We start from the raw sequence: 16,812 nt of genomic DNA, 5'->3' as shown, positions 1-16,812 counted from the left end.
AAACCGTTCGTAATTATTGCAAATTTATTAAAAAAGAAAAACTGAAATATCACATGGTCATAAGTATTCAGACCCTTTGTTCAGTATTGAGTAGAAGCACCCTTTTGAGCTAGTACGGCCATGAGTCTTGGGAAATGATGCAACAAGTTTTTCAAACCTGAATTTGGGGATCCTCTGCCATTCTTCCTTGCAGATCCTCTCCAGTTCCGTCAGGTTGGATGGTGAACGTTGGTGGACAGCCATTTTCAGGTCTCTCCAAAGATGCTCAATTGGGTTTAGGTCAGAGCTCTGGCTGGGCCAGTCAAGAATGGTCACAGAGTTGTTCTCAAGCCACTCCTTTGTTATTTTAGCTGTGTGCTTGTGGTCATTGTCTTGTTGGAAGCTGAACCTTCGGCCGAGTCTGAGGTCCAGAGCACTCTGGAAGAGGTTTTCATCCGGGATATCTCTGTACTTGGCTGCATTCATGTTTCCTGCAATGACAACCAGTAGTCCTGTCCCTGCAGCTGAACCCCCCCCCCCCCCCCATAGCATGATGCTGCCACCACGTTTCACTGTTGGGATTGTATTGGGCAGGTGATGAGCAGAGCCTGGTTTTCTCCACACGTACCACTTAGAATTATCACCAAAAAGGTCTATCTTCGTCTCATCAGACCAGAGAATCTTATTTCTCATAGTCTGGGAGTCCTCCATGTGTTTTTTAGCAAACTATGCAGGCTTTCATATGGCTTCCGTCGGGCCACGCTGCCATAAAGGCCTGACTGGTGGAGGGCTGCAGTGATAGTTGAGTTTGTGGAACTTTCTCCCATCTACCTACTGCATCTCTGGAGCTCAGCCACAGTGATCTTGGGGTTCTTCTTTACCTCTCTCACCAAGGTTCTTCTCCCACGATTGCTCAGTTTGGCTGGACGGCCAGGTCTAGGAAGACTTCTGGTGGTCCCAAATTTCTTCCATTTAAGGATTATGGAGGCCACTGTGCTCTTAGGAACCTTGAGTACTGCAGAAATTCTGTTGTAACCTTGGCCAGATCTGTGCCTTGCCACAATTCTGTCTCTGAAGTTCTTGGCCAGTTCATTTGACCTCAAGATTCTCATTTGGTCAGACATGCACTGTGAGCTCTTATATAGACAGGTGTGTGACTTTCCAAAACAAGTCCTATCCGTCTAATTGAACACAGCTGGACTCCAATGAAGGAGTAGATCCAACTCAAGGAAAATCACAAGGAAATGGACAGCATGTGACTTAGTTATGAGTGTCTTAGCAAAGGGTCTGAATATTTATGACCATGTGATATTTCAGTTTTTCTTTTTTTATTACATTTGCAAAAATGTCTAAATTTGTATTTTTTTTCAGTCAAGATGGGGTGCAGAGTGTATATTAATGTGAAAAAGGAACTTTTTTGAATTTACCAAATGGCTGCAATGCAACAAAGAGTGAAAAATTTAAAGGGGTACGAATACTTTCCGTACCCACTGTATATGCATATAAATTATACTTATGTATGGATCTCAAAAAAACATACCATGAGGAAACCGCCTAACCAAGACCAATAGGATGACAAATGCACTTACAGGATGCAGCCAGCCTCCATCATATTATTTGTGAGTGGCTGTTTTTATCAGTAGGTTGCACCTGTGCTGCCCCAGCCTATATAATGGAGGCCGGCTGCATCCTGTCAGTGCATTTCTCACCCGACTGGTCTTAGTTAGGCTGTTTCCTCATGGTATGTTTTTTTTTATTTTTCTATGTTTAGGTATTTAGATTTAGGACTCGCAAGTATGAGGACTCTTGGCGTTGCAAACTTCTTTATTTTGGCCAAAATATCAACGAATACCTCATTTAATGTAGTTATCATACGCATTATTATCTTTTTCATCTTTTTTACACTATTTATCATCTTTTTGCAGGATGCGGTCGGGCCTCTTTTTGATGGCTGGGTATACTGGGGCGTCAGTCCTATTGTAGCATAAGTTTATCGTGTTGGGCAGCCCGCCTATTACAATATTTTGAGCGTCATTAATTGGCTGCGAACCAGACACCTTGCAGCACATACAGAAAAAACAGGGAACTTCACTCAGACGCTCAACTTCTCATGAGGATGGGGGTGTACAGAATTAAGAAGCATGTGTTAATGGTGCCGGATCTGAAAGCACCAGACTTTATCCTTTTAATTACACTGAAAAAAAAAAAGTCTATCAAAACCAGGATCGCAGTGTAAAATGTTTGAAGAAAAACAAAATGTTAAATTGCTGCAATTTCCTCAGATATGTTTGCGAATACATTCAGGAACATGTAGCGCCAATGTGTCTAACAGAAAACGGAGATCCCTTCCAGCATTGCATGTAATGCAATCAATTACACATTCAGTGCTTTGAAAAAGTATTCAGCCCCCCTGAGCCAATACTTTGTAGAACCACCTTTCGCTGCAATTACTGCTGCATATCTTTTGGAACATGTCTCTACCAACTTTGGGCAAAAATGTCATCCTCAAAATGTGCAAACTAGCTCTGGCTCAGTGAGATTGGATAGAGACATCTGTGAACAGGAATGGTCACGTCCTGCCACAGAATTTCAGTAGGATTTAGGTCTGGACTGTGACTGGGCCGTTCACAGACATATGATTATGCTTTGATCTAAACCATCCATTATAGCTCCGGCAGTATGTTTAGGGTCATTGTCCTGCTGAAAAGTGAACCTACACCCCAGTCTTAAGTCTTTTGCAGCATCTAACAGGTTTTCCACCAGGATTACCCTGTATTTAGCTCCAACCATCTTCCCATCTACTCTGACCAGCTTCCCTGTCCCTGCTGAAGAAAAGCCTCCCCACAGCATGATGCTGCCACCACATTTGACAGTAAAGATTGTTTTTTCAGGGTGATATTCAGTGTTAGTTTTCCGCCACACATGACGTAAAACATTCAACCAAAAAGTTTCACTTTTGTCTCATCTAACCAGAGTATCTTCTTCCACATGCTAGTCTCCTCTACATGGTGTTTTGCAAAAAGGGACTTCTTATGGATTGCTTTCAAAAATGGCTTTCTTCTGGCCACTGTTCCATGCAGGCCAGATTTGTGAAGTATATGACTGATAGTTGTCCTGAGGACAGATTCTTCCACTTGAGCTGTGGATCTCTGCAGCTCATCCAGAGTGACCATGGGCTGCATCTATAATAAGTACTGTCCTTGCTTGGGATGTCAGTTTAGGTGGACAGCCATGTCTTGGTAGGTTTGCAGTTGTGTCATACTCCTTCCATTTTTGGATGATGGATTGAACAGTGCTCCATGAGACGTTCAGAGCTTGGACCATTATTTTTTATTACCTAAAACCTTACCTGGCATCAGTTCCCGCACATAGCTCTGGTTCTGACGGCACTTTTTAGCCACAAAAGCAGTTTACAGCATTTGGCTTTTTCCACTATGCTCATATAAATTAGAATTTTTAAACTTTTGAATGCTTTTAGCCTAAACTAGATTGTACTGTCCAACCAGTTCTCTGCAAAAGCTTACAGCCATTACAGGGACATAAGCCTAATGTAATCTGTCTTGATTAATTCATTATATATAGATATATTGGTTGTACAGAATTTCTTGTCCTTTGCTGCCATATACTGGCCATTGTTATTATGTGTTCTCATGTATTGCAGCTGTCATTTCCTACTATGCTACTCTCTCGCTCTAACTCCTCCTATCTTGTTTCCTCATATCCTGTTCTTTCTGGTCAGTGCCATCTTGGCAGAATCGTGCATTATGGCTGGAGAGAGGATTCTTCTGTTACCTCTATTTCATCCCTTCATTTTTTCTGACCTCTGTACCTTATTTGTCAAGGTACAGTCAAAAACCTAAAAGTTTGTCCACTGCATATTCCTTCCTAGATTAACTACATGCAGCAAGTCAGGCAAAGAGGAGAGGATAGCGAGTAACCCATCTGCCGTTGCTTGTACAGAGATCCATGGTCACATCCTTCAGACACATTACCCCCAAGTACATTGGTGCCAGATTACAGCTAGTCATGCTACACAATAAAGTTAAATAACATTTACCATTCCTCTACATTACAGCAGCATCATTTTTCAAACATCTTATATTTTGTTAGGGTGTTAGAAGGGTTAAAAGTTTAGCAGCAATTATTTTTCCAAGAACATTTCCAAAATATATAATTATTTTTTTTTTTACAAACAAGTTCTGTTTCAGAGTTACTGTAATCACTTCACCACATGCGTCGTATATAAACGGCGCAAGTCAGAAGCGGGTGTATGTAAGGGGCTGACGCAGTGAGCCTGCCACATACCCAGCAAGTGATAACTGAGTATTACAGCCAGGACCCGTCGCTAACAATTGAGGGTTAACCTGTTAAATGCTGCTGTCAATCTCTAACGAGCACGCGTGTCCTTACTTCCACACATCGGTGCACCCTTGACATGACTGCAGTTTGTGGATGGATTACCATAACAGCAGGGAGTCAGCTGATGACCCTCCTGCTTTTCATTACGGAACTCCTTTGAAACCCTGCCTGTGGCAGAACTTCAAAGGAGACTGTGAATTCGGCTATATACAGCGATGTTGATGTATCGCTGTGTGTAGCACGAGCGATCAGATGATCACATCTTCAAGCGGGGGCTAACAATGCCAGTGAAAAGTCAAATAAAAAAAAGTTATGAAAAAAAAAAAAGCTCAAATCATCCCCATTTTCCTCCCAATGAAAATAAATATATATATATATATATATATATATATATACACTCACTGGCCACTTTATTAGGTACACCTGTCCAACTTCTTGTTAACACTTAATTTCTAATCAGCCAATCACATGGCGGCAACTCAGTGCATTTAGGCATGTAGACATGGTCAAGACAATCTCCTGCAGTTCAAACCGAGCATCAGTATGGGGAAGAAAGGTGATTTGAGTGCCTTTGAACGTGGCATGGTTGTTGGTGCCAGAAGGGCTGGTCTGAGTATTTCAGAAACTGATGATCTACTGGGATTTTCACGCACAACCATCTCTAGGGTTTACAGAGAATGGTCCGAAAAAGAAAAAAAATCCAGTGAGCGGCAGTTCTGTGGGCGGAAATGCCTTGTTGATGCCAGAGGTCAGAGGAGAATGGGCAGACTGGTTCGAGCTGATAGAAAGGCAACAGTGACTCAAATCGCCACCCGTTACAACCAAGGTAGGCCTAAGAGCATCTCTGAACGCACAGTGAGTCGAACTTTGAGGCAGATGGGCTACAGCAGCAGAAGACCACACCGGGTACCACTCCTTTCAGCTAAGAACAGGAAACTGAGGCTACAATTTGTACAAGCTCATCGAAATTGGACAGTAGAAGATTGGAAAAACGTTGCTTGGTCTGATGAGTCTCGATTTCTGCTGCGACATTCGGATGGTAGGGTCAGAATTTGGCGTAAACAACATGAAAGCATGGATCCATCCTGCCTTGTATGGAGCATCTTTGGGATGTGCAGCCGACAAATCTGCGGCAACTGTGTGATGCCATCATGTCAATATGGACCAAAATCTCTGAGGAATGCTTCCAGCACCTTGTTGAATCTATGCCACGAAGAATTGAGGCAGTTCTGAAGGCAAAAGGGGGTCCAACCCGTTACTAGCATGGTGTACCTAATAAAGTGGCCGGTGAGTGTATATATATATATCACACACAGAACAGACTAAAAGTTTGGACACCTCATTTAAAGATTTTTCTGTATTTTCAGGACTATGAAAATTGTAAATTCACACTGAAGGCATCGAAACTATGATTTAACACATGTGGAATTATATACAGTTATATGAAAAAGTTTGGGCACCCCTATTAATCTTAAGCTTCATGTTTTATAAAAATTGTTTTTTTTGCAACAGCTATTTCAGTTTCATATATCTAATAACTGTTGGACACAGTAATGTTTCTGCCTTGAAATGAGGTTTATTGTACTAACAGAAAATGTGCAATCTGCATTCAAACAAAATTTGACAGGTGCATAAGTATGGGCACCTCACCAGAAAAGTGACATTAATATTTAGTAGATCCTCCTTTTGCAAAAATCACAGCCTCTAGTCGCTTCCTGTAGCTTTTAATGAGTTCCTGGATCCTGGATGAAGGTATTTTTGACCATTCCTCTTTACAAAACAATTCCAGTTCAGTTAAGTTTGATGGTCGCCAAGCATGGACAGCCCTCTTCAAATGATCCCACAGATGTTCAATGATATTCAGGTCTGGGGACTGGGATGGCCATTCCAGAACAGTGTAATTGTTCCTCTGCATGAATGCCTGAGTAGATTTGGAGCGGTGTTTTGGATCATTGTCTTGCTGAAAGATCCATCCCCTGCGTAACTTCAACTTTGTCACTGATTCATGAACATTATTGTCAAGAATCTGCTGATACTGAGAGGAATCCATGTGTCCCTCAACTTTAACAAGATTCCCGGTGCTGGCATTGGCCACACAGCCCCATAGCCTGATGGAACCTCCACCACATTTTACTATGGGTAGCAAGTGTTTTTCTTGGAATGCTGTGTTTTTTTGCCGACATGCATAACGCCTTTTTGTATGACCAAACAACTCAATATTGGTTTCATCAGTCCACAGGACCTTCTTCCAAAAAGAAATTGGCTTCTCCAAATGTGCTTTTGCATACCTCAGCCAACTCTGTTTGTGGCGTGCTTGCAGAAATGGCTTCTTTCGCATCACTCTCCCATACAGCTTCTCCTTGTGCAAAGTGCGTTGCATAGTTGACCGATGCACAGTGACACCATCTGCAGCAAGTTGATGCTGCAGCTCTCTGGAGGTGGTCTGAGGATTGTCCTTGACTGATCTCACCATTCTTCTTCTCTGCCTTTCTGATGTTTTTCTTGGCCTGTCACTTCTGGCCTTAACAAGAACTGTACCTGTGTTCTTCCATTTCCTTACTATGTTCCGAACAGTGGAAATTGACAGGTTAAATCTCTGAGACAGCTTTTTGTATCCTTCCCCTGAACAACTATGTTGAATAATCTTTGTTTTCAGATCATTTGACAGTTGTTTTGAGGAGCCCATGATGCCACTCTTCAGAGGAGATTCAAACAGGAGAACAACTTGCAAGTGGCCACTTTAAGTAGCTTTTCTCATGATTGCATACACCTGGCTATAAAGTTCAAAGCTCAATGAGGTTACAAAACAAAAAAAGTGCTTAAGTTAAGTCAGTAAAAAGTATGTAGGAGTATTTAAAACAAGAAAGTGATAAGGGTGCCCATACTTATGCACCTGTCAAATATTTTTTGAATGCAGATTGCACATTTTCTGTTAGTACAATAAACCTCATTTCAAGGCAGAAACATTACTGTGTCCAACAGTTTTTAGATATATGAAACTGAAATAGCTGTTGCAAAAAAACAATTTTTAAAAAACATTAAGCTTAAGATTAATAGGGGTGCCCAAACTTTTTTCATATAACTGTACTTAACAAAAAAGTGTGAAACAACTGAAAATATGTCTTATATTCTAGGTTCTTCAAAGTAGCCACCTTTTGCTTTGATGACTGCTTTGCACACTCTTGGCATTCTCTTGATGAGCTTCAAGAGGTAGTCACCGGGAATGGTTTTCACTTCACAGGTGTGCCCTGTCAGGTTTAATATGTGGGATTTCTTGCCTTATAAATGGTGTTGGGACCATCAGTTGTGTTGAGCAGAAGGCTGGTGGATACACAGCTGATAGTCCTACTGAATAGACTGTTAGATTTTGTATTATGGCAAGAAAAATAGAATTATTCTTACCGTTAATTCGGTTTCTAGGAACCTTCCACGACGGCATATGGAGGTTGCCTCTTTGCCCTAATGGGGAACAGGAAATGGAGAGGTTAAAAGGCCCTCCCATCTCCCTCTCACCAGTGACTTATAACTGAAAACCATAGCACCGGTTTACCTTGAATCCCAGAATTAAATCCAGGAGTATAGGGAGGGAACTAGCGCCGTCGTGGAAGGTTCCTAGAAACCGAATTAACGGTAAGAATAATTCTATTTTCTCTAGTCACATTCCACGACGGCATATGGAGGAATACCAACTAATTTGGCGCTAGGGAGGGACAACGGCCTGGAGTACTTTCCGGCCGAAGACTAAATCTTTGTTGGGCATTATATCCAGTCTGTAATGTCTGGAGAAAGTATGCAATGAAGACCATGTGGCTGCCCTGCAGATTTGCTCCGCTGATGCACCTGCTCTTTCTGCCCAGGAGACTGAGGTTGATCTAGTGGAATGAGCCTTGATTCCTACTGGAGGAGTTTTGTCCTGAGCCAGGTATGCTTCTGCTATTGCTCTCTTAATCCAGTTGGCAATAGTACTTTTGGCTACCTTTTTTCCTTTGTTCTGTCCTGATGGATGGACAAATAGATTGTGGTCGATTCTGTAAGAACTGGTTTGTTCTAAGTAAAATAAGACAACGCGCCTGACGTCCAGCATATGGAATTTCTCTTCCTTTGGATTTGCAGGATTTTGGCAAAAAGAAGGTAGAATAATTTCCTGGGAGCGATGGAAATCTGATACGACCTTTGGAAGAAAGGAAGGGTCTAGGCGTAGTATTATAGAGTCATCTCGGATGGACAGGTATGGCTCTCTTATTGAGAGGGCTTGCAATTCTCCCACCCTCCTTGCTGATGTAATAGCCACTAGAAAAATTGTTTTATAGATTAGATTTTTCTGGGAGCAGGAGGATAATGGTTCAAAGGGGGGACCCGTGAGCCCCTATAACACCAGGTTGAGATCCCACAGTGGTACTGTTATTTGCTTCTTTGGATTCATTCTGGAAGCCGATATCATGAATCTTTTTACCCAGCGATGATTTGCCAGATCTTGATCAAATATTGAGCTGAGGGCGGACACCTGGACTTTTAAGGTGCTAGGTCTGAGGCCTATTTCTAAGCCCTTTTGTAAAAAATCTAGAATTTTTGAAATGTTCGGGTTGAAGGGATCCGGCACCTCAGGAAGACAAAAGGATGAAAATTTCTTCCAGATTTTATTATATATTGCAATGGTTACCGGTTTCCTAGATTTTTGAAGTGTGGAAACCACTGCATCTGATAGTCCTCTGGCTCTTAATATTTGGGCTTCAGTAGCCATGCCGCCAGATTCCACTTGTGGGCATCTAGGAGATGGATTGGTCCCTGAGAAAGAAGGTCTTCTTCCATCGGAAAGTGGAACGGCCCATCCACCTGAAGGTCCACTATCAGGTTGTACCAACTCCTCTTGGGCCACAGCGGAGCTACCAATATGGTAGGCGTTTGTTCTTCTCGCACTTTCTGTAAGACTTTCGCCAGTATTGGGATTGGTGGAAACGCATAAGCCAGATGGAAATTCCACTTCTGGACCAGTGCATCCACACCTTTGGAGCCGTCCCTGGGGTTCAGAGAGAAGAATGCTTCGACTTTCGCATTTCGGCTGGATGCAAAGAGGTCGATTTCTGGGAGACCCCATTTGTTCACCAGCATCTCGAAACCTCGGTTGCTCAGGCACTATTCCCCCGGATGTATGTCCTGGCGACTTAGATAGTCTGCCTGAATGTTGGACGAGCCTTTCAGGTGAACCGCTGTCAGAGATAAGAGATGTCTTTCTGCCCAGGAGCATAGTCGGGCAGATATATTTTTCAGGCAATTGTTTTTTGAACTGCCCTGATGTCTGATGTGGGCCACCGTGGTCATTGTCCGAATATATCCGAACGTGATGTCCCTTGATCAGATGACCTCCTACTAGTAGGGCTTCTTCTACAGCTTTTAGCTCTCTGTAGTTGGAAGATTTCTTGCTTGTTGACTGGTCCCAGAGACCTTGGAAAGGGGTGTGATCTATCATGGCCCCCCAGCCTCTCTGGCTGGCGTCTGATGTAACTGTGGTCAGTGGGACTTGCGTCCAGCTGACCCCTTTTTGTAAATTTTTTGGGGACATCCACCATGCCAGGGAGGCTTTGACAAGGCCTGGCGTGTACAGTCTTTTGTTCAAAGAACTGGGAAGGCCGTCCCAATTCTGCAGGATATGTGCCTGAAGAATTCTGGAATGGGCCTGGGCCCATGGTACCGATTGAATGCAGGCTGTCATCGAGCCTACAAGAGACATGCCTTCTCTGATTGTAGGGGATATGGTGTCCCTGAACGTTTTGACCTTTGATAAAAGGGTTAGACGGTGTTCTGATGGGAGGAAGGACATCTGTCTTGTAGAGTCCAGGAGGACTCCCAGGAATTTCCTGCATTTGGAGGGTCGTAGGTGAGATTTTTCCAGATTCGGCACCCACCCAAGAGATGTCAGGATTTCGAGAGTCTTGGATACATGAGATTCCAGGCCCTGTTTGGTAGGCGCTATTAACAGAAGGTCGTCTAGATACGGCACTATACAGACGCCTTGCCTCCGGATAAAGGAGACTACTTCCCCCATTATTTTGGAAAATACCCTTGGAGCAGAGGAGATTCCAAATGGGAGGACGTTGAATTGATAATGCTCTATCAGATGTCCTCTCTGTACAGCAAATTTGAGGTAATGGCGATGTCTTGGGTGAATGGGGATGTGAAAGTAGGCATCTTTCAGATCGAGAGTGGCCATGAAGGAGTGTGGACCTATCAAGGGAATGGCATTCTTCACTGATTCCATCTTGAATCTTTGGTACTTGATATGCCGATTGAGATTCTTTAGATTTATAATAACACGGGACTCGCCCGATGGTTTGGGAACCAGGAATAGGCGAGAGTAATGCCCCCGATCCCTCTCCCATTCTGGTATTTGGGATATCGCACCCGACATCTTTAGGGTCCTGAGACCGGACTCCAGATTGGATTGATCTTTCAGGGAAGGTAGGGAGGTGACTTTTAGACCCCGTGGGGGGGAGGAAATGAATTCTATTAGGAGGCCCTCTTTGATGACATTGAGGATCCAGGGGCAAGAGGTGATGTTTTGCCACTGGGAGTAAAAATTTGAAAGTCTCCCCCCCACCGGATCGGAGTCACCGTTTTTCCTGTTGAGATTGCTGTTGTTGTTGTTGAGGGATAAGGATGTTTCTCCCTCCTCCCTTCGGGTAACTCCACCTCCCGGACTTGCCTTTTCCTCTCTGAGAGGTTTGGGCCTGAAAGGGACGAAAAAACTTCTTTTTGAGAGTTTTTTGTTCTGGGAGGGCTTTCTTTTTATCGGTAGCTTTCTCCAAGATGTCGTCAAGAGAAGGCCCGAAAACGTAGTTACCTTTAAATGGTATGGTGCATAATTTGGCCTTAGAGGTGATATCACCAGACCACATTTTTAACCACAGCGCCCTTCTGGCCGAGTTAGTTTGTACTAACGACCTTGCAGCAATTCTGATAGTTTCCATCGAAGAATCTGCTAGGAAACCCGTGGCTCTAAGGAGACTAGGAAGGGAGTCTAATAATTCAGCTCTTGAAGTGCCCTGGGATATGTGAGACTCCAGTTCACCTATCCAGCGGAATAGAGCTCTAGCCACGCATGTTGATGTGATATTAGCTTTGAGGGCTACCGAGGAGGTCTCCCATGATTTCTTTAATAGACTCTCTATCTTCCTGTCCATCGGATCCTTTAATTGTGACGAGTCTTCGAATGGAAGAGCCGTTCTTTTAGTATTCTTGCTACCTGAGAGTCAACTTTAGGGACATCCCATTTGGTCAATTCGCCTTCTAAGGGGAATCTACGCTTCATCTCGGATGGAGTACTGAGGCGTTTTTCAGGTAATTCCCACTCTTGGTCAATCATATCAGAGATATTCTGGTGGATTGGAAACCCCACCCGTTTACCCTTAGTTATGCCACCAAACATCTGGTCCTGTATGGACTGGGGTTCCGGCTCCTCCTCCAGCCCCATAGTACTGCAGCTACTAAGTCCTCAACCCAGTCTGAAGAAAAGAGATATTTTCTGGCCTCCGATGTAATAGAGGATGCAGATTCCTCCTGACGACCTGAGGATGAGGCATAAGAGAGGTCTGACTCAGATTCCTCTTCCTGGATCTTCCTTTTTTTGGCTGGAGAGGGTGGCGGAGGGGGTGGCGGAGGGGGTGGAGGGGTAAAGGCTGCTAGGGAGGATTGCACCTCTTGCTTGACCAGGGATCGGATTTCCTCTAGTAAAGAAGGTTGCTCTGCCCTGACAACTTTGTCAGTACAGGTCCTGCAGAGTTTTTTCTCCCATGAAGGTGGCAGCTTAATATTACAGATGGCACACTTCTTTTTAACGGTAGTTTTGGGGGTAGACCTTTCTCCCTGCAATGAGAGGGGAGAGAGAGAGAGTGACCAAGGATACCCCAAAGTTACTATCTAAGGACCCCTGTCCCTGCGGCACTTACTGTGGCAGGGGCAGCGCTGGGCTCTGCAAGCGCAGGGCAGGTACTGCTCTCCATGATAGGAACGGTCTTACCTGCGACGTTTTCTGGCAGGTTTTATACACAGCGGTATGCACCTGCCCCCAGCGATGTGGATACACCTCCTCCTCCCCTCCATGGTCCAGGCGTGGAGGACGCCGTCCTGCACGAGACGCGGCCGGCGGAAGTGCCTCCAGGGAGCGCAGAAAGGACCGGAAGTGATGCGCGCGACCACTTCCGGGTTGCCAGCGGCATGTTTGGAGGGGAAGGAGACCGGAGAGCTCCAGGAGGACTCCGGTTGGGAACACTAGCCTGCTTTGCCCTCACGGGGGCGCGGGAAGGCTAGGAACAGGTCCCGAGGACACCGCAGCGTGGTGCGACGGGAGCAGCATAGGCGGGGAGGTAAGATACGACCCCATGCTGCCCGGTTATACACAAGCCGACGCTTGTGAGATGCAGTAGTTACCGGCCACCACTACATACGAAGTAAACCTCTCCTGTCCCATGGGGAACAGGAAAAGACACTGGTGAGAGGGAGGTGGGAGGGCCTTTTAACCTCTCCATTTCCTGTTCCCCATTAGGGCAAAGAGGCAACCTCCATATGCCGTCGTGGAAGGTGACTAGAGAAAAAGCAGCTAAGTAAAGAACAACAAGTGGCCATCATTACTTTAAGAAATGAAGGTCAGTCAGTCCGAAAAATTGGGAAAACTTTGAAAGTGTCCCCAAGTGCAGTGGCAAAAACCATCAAGCGCTACAAAGAAACTGGCTCACATGAGGACCGCCCCGGGAAAGGAAGTCCAATAGTCACCTCTGCTTCTGAGGATAAGATTATCCGAGTCACCAGCCTCAGAAATCGCAGGTTAACAGCAGCTCAGATTAGAGACCAGGTCAATGCCACACAGAGTTGTAGCAGCAGACACATCTCTACAACAACTGTTAAGAGGAGACTTTGTGCAGCAGGCCTTCATGGTAAAATAGCTGCTAGGAAACCACTGCTGAGGACAGACAACAAGCAGAAGAGACTTGTTCGGGCTAAAAAACACAAGGAATGGACATTAAACCAGTGGATATCTGTGCTTTGGTCTGATGAGTCCAAATTTGAGATCTTTGGTTCCAACCACCGTGTCTTTGTGCAACGCAGAAAAGGTGAATGGATGGACTCTACATGCCTGGATTCCACCGTGAAGCATGGAGGAGGAGGTGTGATGGTGTGGGGATGCTTTGCTGGTGACACTGTTGGGGATTTATTCAAAATTGAAGGCATGCTGAACCAGCATGGCTACCACAGCAACTTGCAGCGGCATGCTATTCCATCCGGTTTGCGTTTAGTTGGACCATCATTTATTTTTAAAGGAGACAATGACCCCAAACACACCTCCAGGCTGTGTAAGGGCTATTTGACCAAGAAGGAGAGTGATGGGGTGCTACGCCAGATGACCTGGCCTCCATAATCACCAGACCTGAACCCAATCGAGATGGTTTGGGGTGAGCTGGACCGCAGAGTGATGGCAAAAGGGCCAACAAGTGCTAAGCATCTCTGGGAACTCCTTCAAGATTGTTGGAAGACCATTTCTGGTGACTACCTCTTGAAGCTCATCAAGAGAATGCCAAGAGTGTTCAAAGCAGTCATCAAAGCAAAAGGTGGCTACTTTGAAGAACCTAGAATATAAGACATAATTTCAGTTGTTTCACACTTTATATATATATATATATATATATATATATATATATATTAGTATATAATTCCACATGTGTTAATTCATAGTTTTGATGCCTTCAGTGTGAATTTACAATTTCCATAGTCATGAAAATACAAAAAAATCTTTAAATGAGAAGGCGTGTCCAAACTGTGTATATATATATATATATATATATATATATATATATATATATATATATATATATATATATATATACATATATATATATATACATATACACACATACATATATACATATATATACATATATATACACACACACACACACATATACACACACACTAGATTGTGGCCCGATTCAAACGTATTGGGTACTCTTGAATATGTAGGTGGTATATAGCACAGGCTACGTACTATATTGCAGTGACGTAGTATATAACACAACCGACGTAGTATATAACATAGCTACGTAGTATATAACAGAGCTACGTAGTATGTAACATAGCGTACGTAGTATATAGCAGAGTTACGTAGTATACAACACAGCCACGTAGTGTATTGCACAGGTATGTAGTATATTGGTCAGCCACGTAGTATATAGCAGAGCCACGTAGTATATAACAGCCACGTAGTATATAGCAGAGCCAGTATATAGCACAGCCACGTAGTATATAACAGCCACGTAGTATATTGCACAGGCACATACTATATTACATAGCCACGTAGTATATAACACAGTCACGTAGTGTATTGTACAGCTACGTAGTGTATTGCACAGCTATGTAGTATATTGGTCAGCGACGTAGTATATAGCAGAGCCACGTAGTATATTGAAGCGGCACGTAGTATATTGCATAGCTACGCAGTATATTGCACAGTCGACGTAGTATATAACAGAACCGACACAGCCACATAGTATATTATTATTATTATTTATTGTTATGGCGCCATTTATTCCATGGCGCTTTACATGTGAGGAGGAGTATACATAAAAACAAGTACAATAATCTTAAACAATACAAGTCATAACTGGTACAGGAGGAGAGAGGACCCTGCCCGCGAAGGCTCACAATCTACAAGGGATGGGTGAGAATACAGTAGGTGAGGATAGAGCTGGTCATGCAGCGGTTTGGTTGATCGGTGGTTACTGCAGGTTGTAGGCTTGTCGTAAGAGGTGGGTCTTCAGGCTCTTTTTGAAGGTTTCGATGGTAGGCGAGAGTCTGATGTGTTGTGGTAGAGGGTTCCAGAGTAGGGGTGATACGCGAAGATAAATCTTGAATACGATTGTGGGAAGAGGAGATAAGAGGGGAGTAGAGAAGGAGATCTTGTGAGGATCGGAGGTTGCGTGTAGGTAAGTACCGGGAGACGAGGTCACAGATGTATGGAGGAGACAGGTTGTGGATGGCTTTGTACGTCATGGTTAGGGTTTTGTAGTGGAGTCTCTGGGCAATGGGGAGCCAGTGAAGGGATTGACAGAGGGGAGAGGCCGGGGAATAGCGGGGGGACAGGTGGATTAGTCGGGCAGCAGAGTTTAGAATAGATTGGAGGGGTGCGAGAGTGTTAGAGGAGAGGCCACAGAGCAGGAGGTTGCAGTAGTCAAGGCGAGAGATGATGAGGGCATGGACTAGGGTTTTTGCAGATTCTTGGTTGAGGAATGTACGGATCCGTGAAATATTTTTGAGTTGAAGTCAGCAGGAAGTGGAAAGGGCTTGGATATGTGGTCTGAAGGAGAGATCAGTGTCAAGGATTACCCCGAGGTAATATATTGCACAGCTACGTAGTATATTTGACAGTGACGTTGTATATTGCCCAGCTACATAGTAAATAGCACAGCCCACGTAGTATATAGCAATGTGGCCACTATATGCGTGGTAAGACTTAAAATAAAAAATAAACATATACTCATCTTCCGAAGGCCCCTTGAAGTCCTGGCGCCTGTGTACGGTGCACGCGGCAGCTTCCGGTCCCAGGGTTGGTATGAGCGCAGGACCTGTGATGACGTCGGTCACATGACAGTGACGTCATGGCAGGTCCTTCTCGCATAGCATCCCTGGCACCGGAACCTGCCGCTTGCACTGCGCAGGACAGAGCGCGACGTCGGAAGGTGAGAATAACCTTTTTTTTATTATTATTATTTATTATTATTATTATTATTGTTTGAAACATTAGGTCTTTTTACTATTGATGCTGCATTGGTACATACATGGTATCACTGCGTTTAGAAAAGTCCGATCTATCAAAATATAAAAACAATTGGCCGAATCACTAAACACAGTAAACAGAATTTATCCCAAAATAGAAAATAGTACTGATAAAAACCCCTGCAGATTTCAGAGTGTTTTTTTCCCCCATCATCAAAATAATTAAAAAAAAAAAAAAAAAACCTGGACAGATTGGGTTGTCGTAATCGTATTGATGAGGAGAATCATATAGCATGGTCATTTTTACCACAAAATGTACACCGTACAAAGAATTCCCAAAAAACAATGTCAGAATTGTGTTTTGTTTTTTTTTCACAATTTCACCGCACTTGGAATTTTCTTTCACGTTTTCACGCACACTATGTGGTAAAATGAATTTGGTCATTCCTAAGTACAACTCGCCCGCAAAAAACTAGCCCTCATATGTCTATGTGGACAGAAAAATAAAAGAGTTATGTCGCTGGGAAGAAGGGGAGGAAAAAAACGGAAACTAAAATGGGCTGCGGCTGAAGGGTATAAGGGGCCTATATATTTGAAAAATATCAAAAAGGGATACAATTTGAAAAATGGCACCCCTTAATTGCTGTCAGGGAGTTTTTTTAACCTTTCATGAGCTACATGTAGAGAATAGAAAAGAGAAGGGTCCTAGGAGTA

The 16,812-nt window shown here is 43.9% G+C and overlaps 1 protein-coding gene across 4 annotated transcripts in view; it reads right to left on the bottom strand.

Moving 5' to 3' along the window:
- The window catches only part of EXD1 (exonuclease 3'-5' domain containing 1), a 178,305-nt gene that overhangs the window by 70,852 nt on the left and 90,641 nt on the right, over nucleotides 1-16,812 (bottom strand). The gene's annotated exons all lie outside the window — the stretch shown is intronic.

This window comes from Ranitomeya variabilis, chromosome 1 (assembly GCF_051348905.1).
Source record: "Ranitomeya variabilis isolate aRanVar5 chromosome 1, aRanVar5.hap1, whole genome shotgun sequence".
Classification (NCBI taxonomy): domain Eukaryota; kingdom Metazoa; phylum Chordata; class Amphibia; order Anura; family Dendrobatidae; genus Ranitomeya; species Ranitomeya variabilis.
This window is presented reverse-complemented; position numbering and strand designations above follow the sequence as displayed.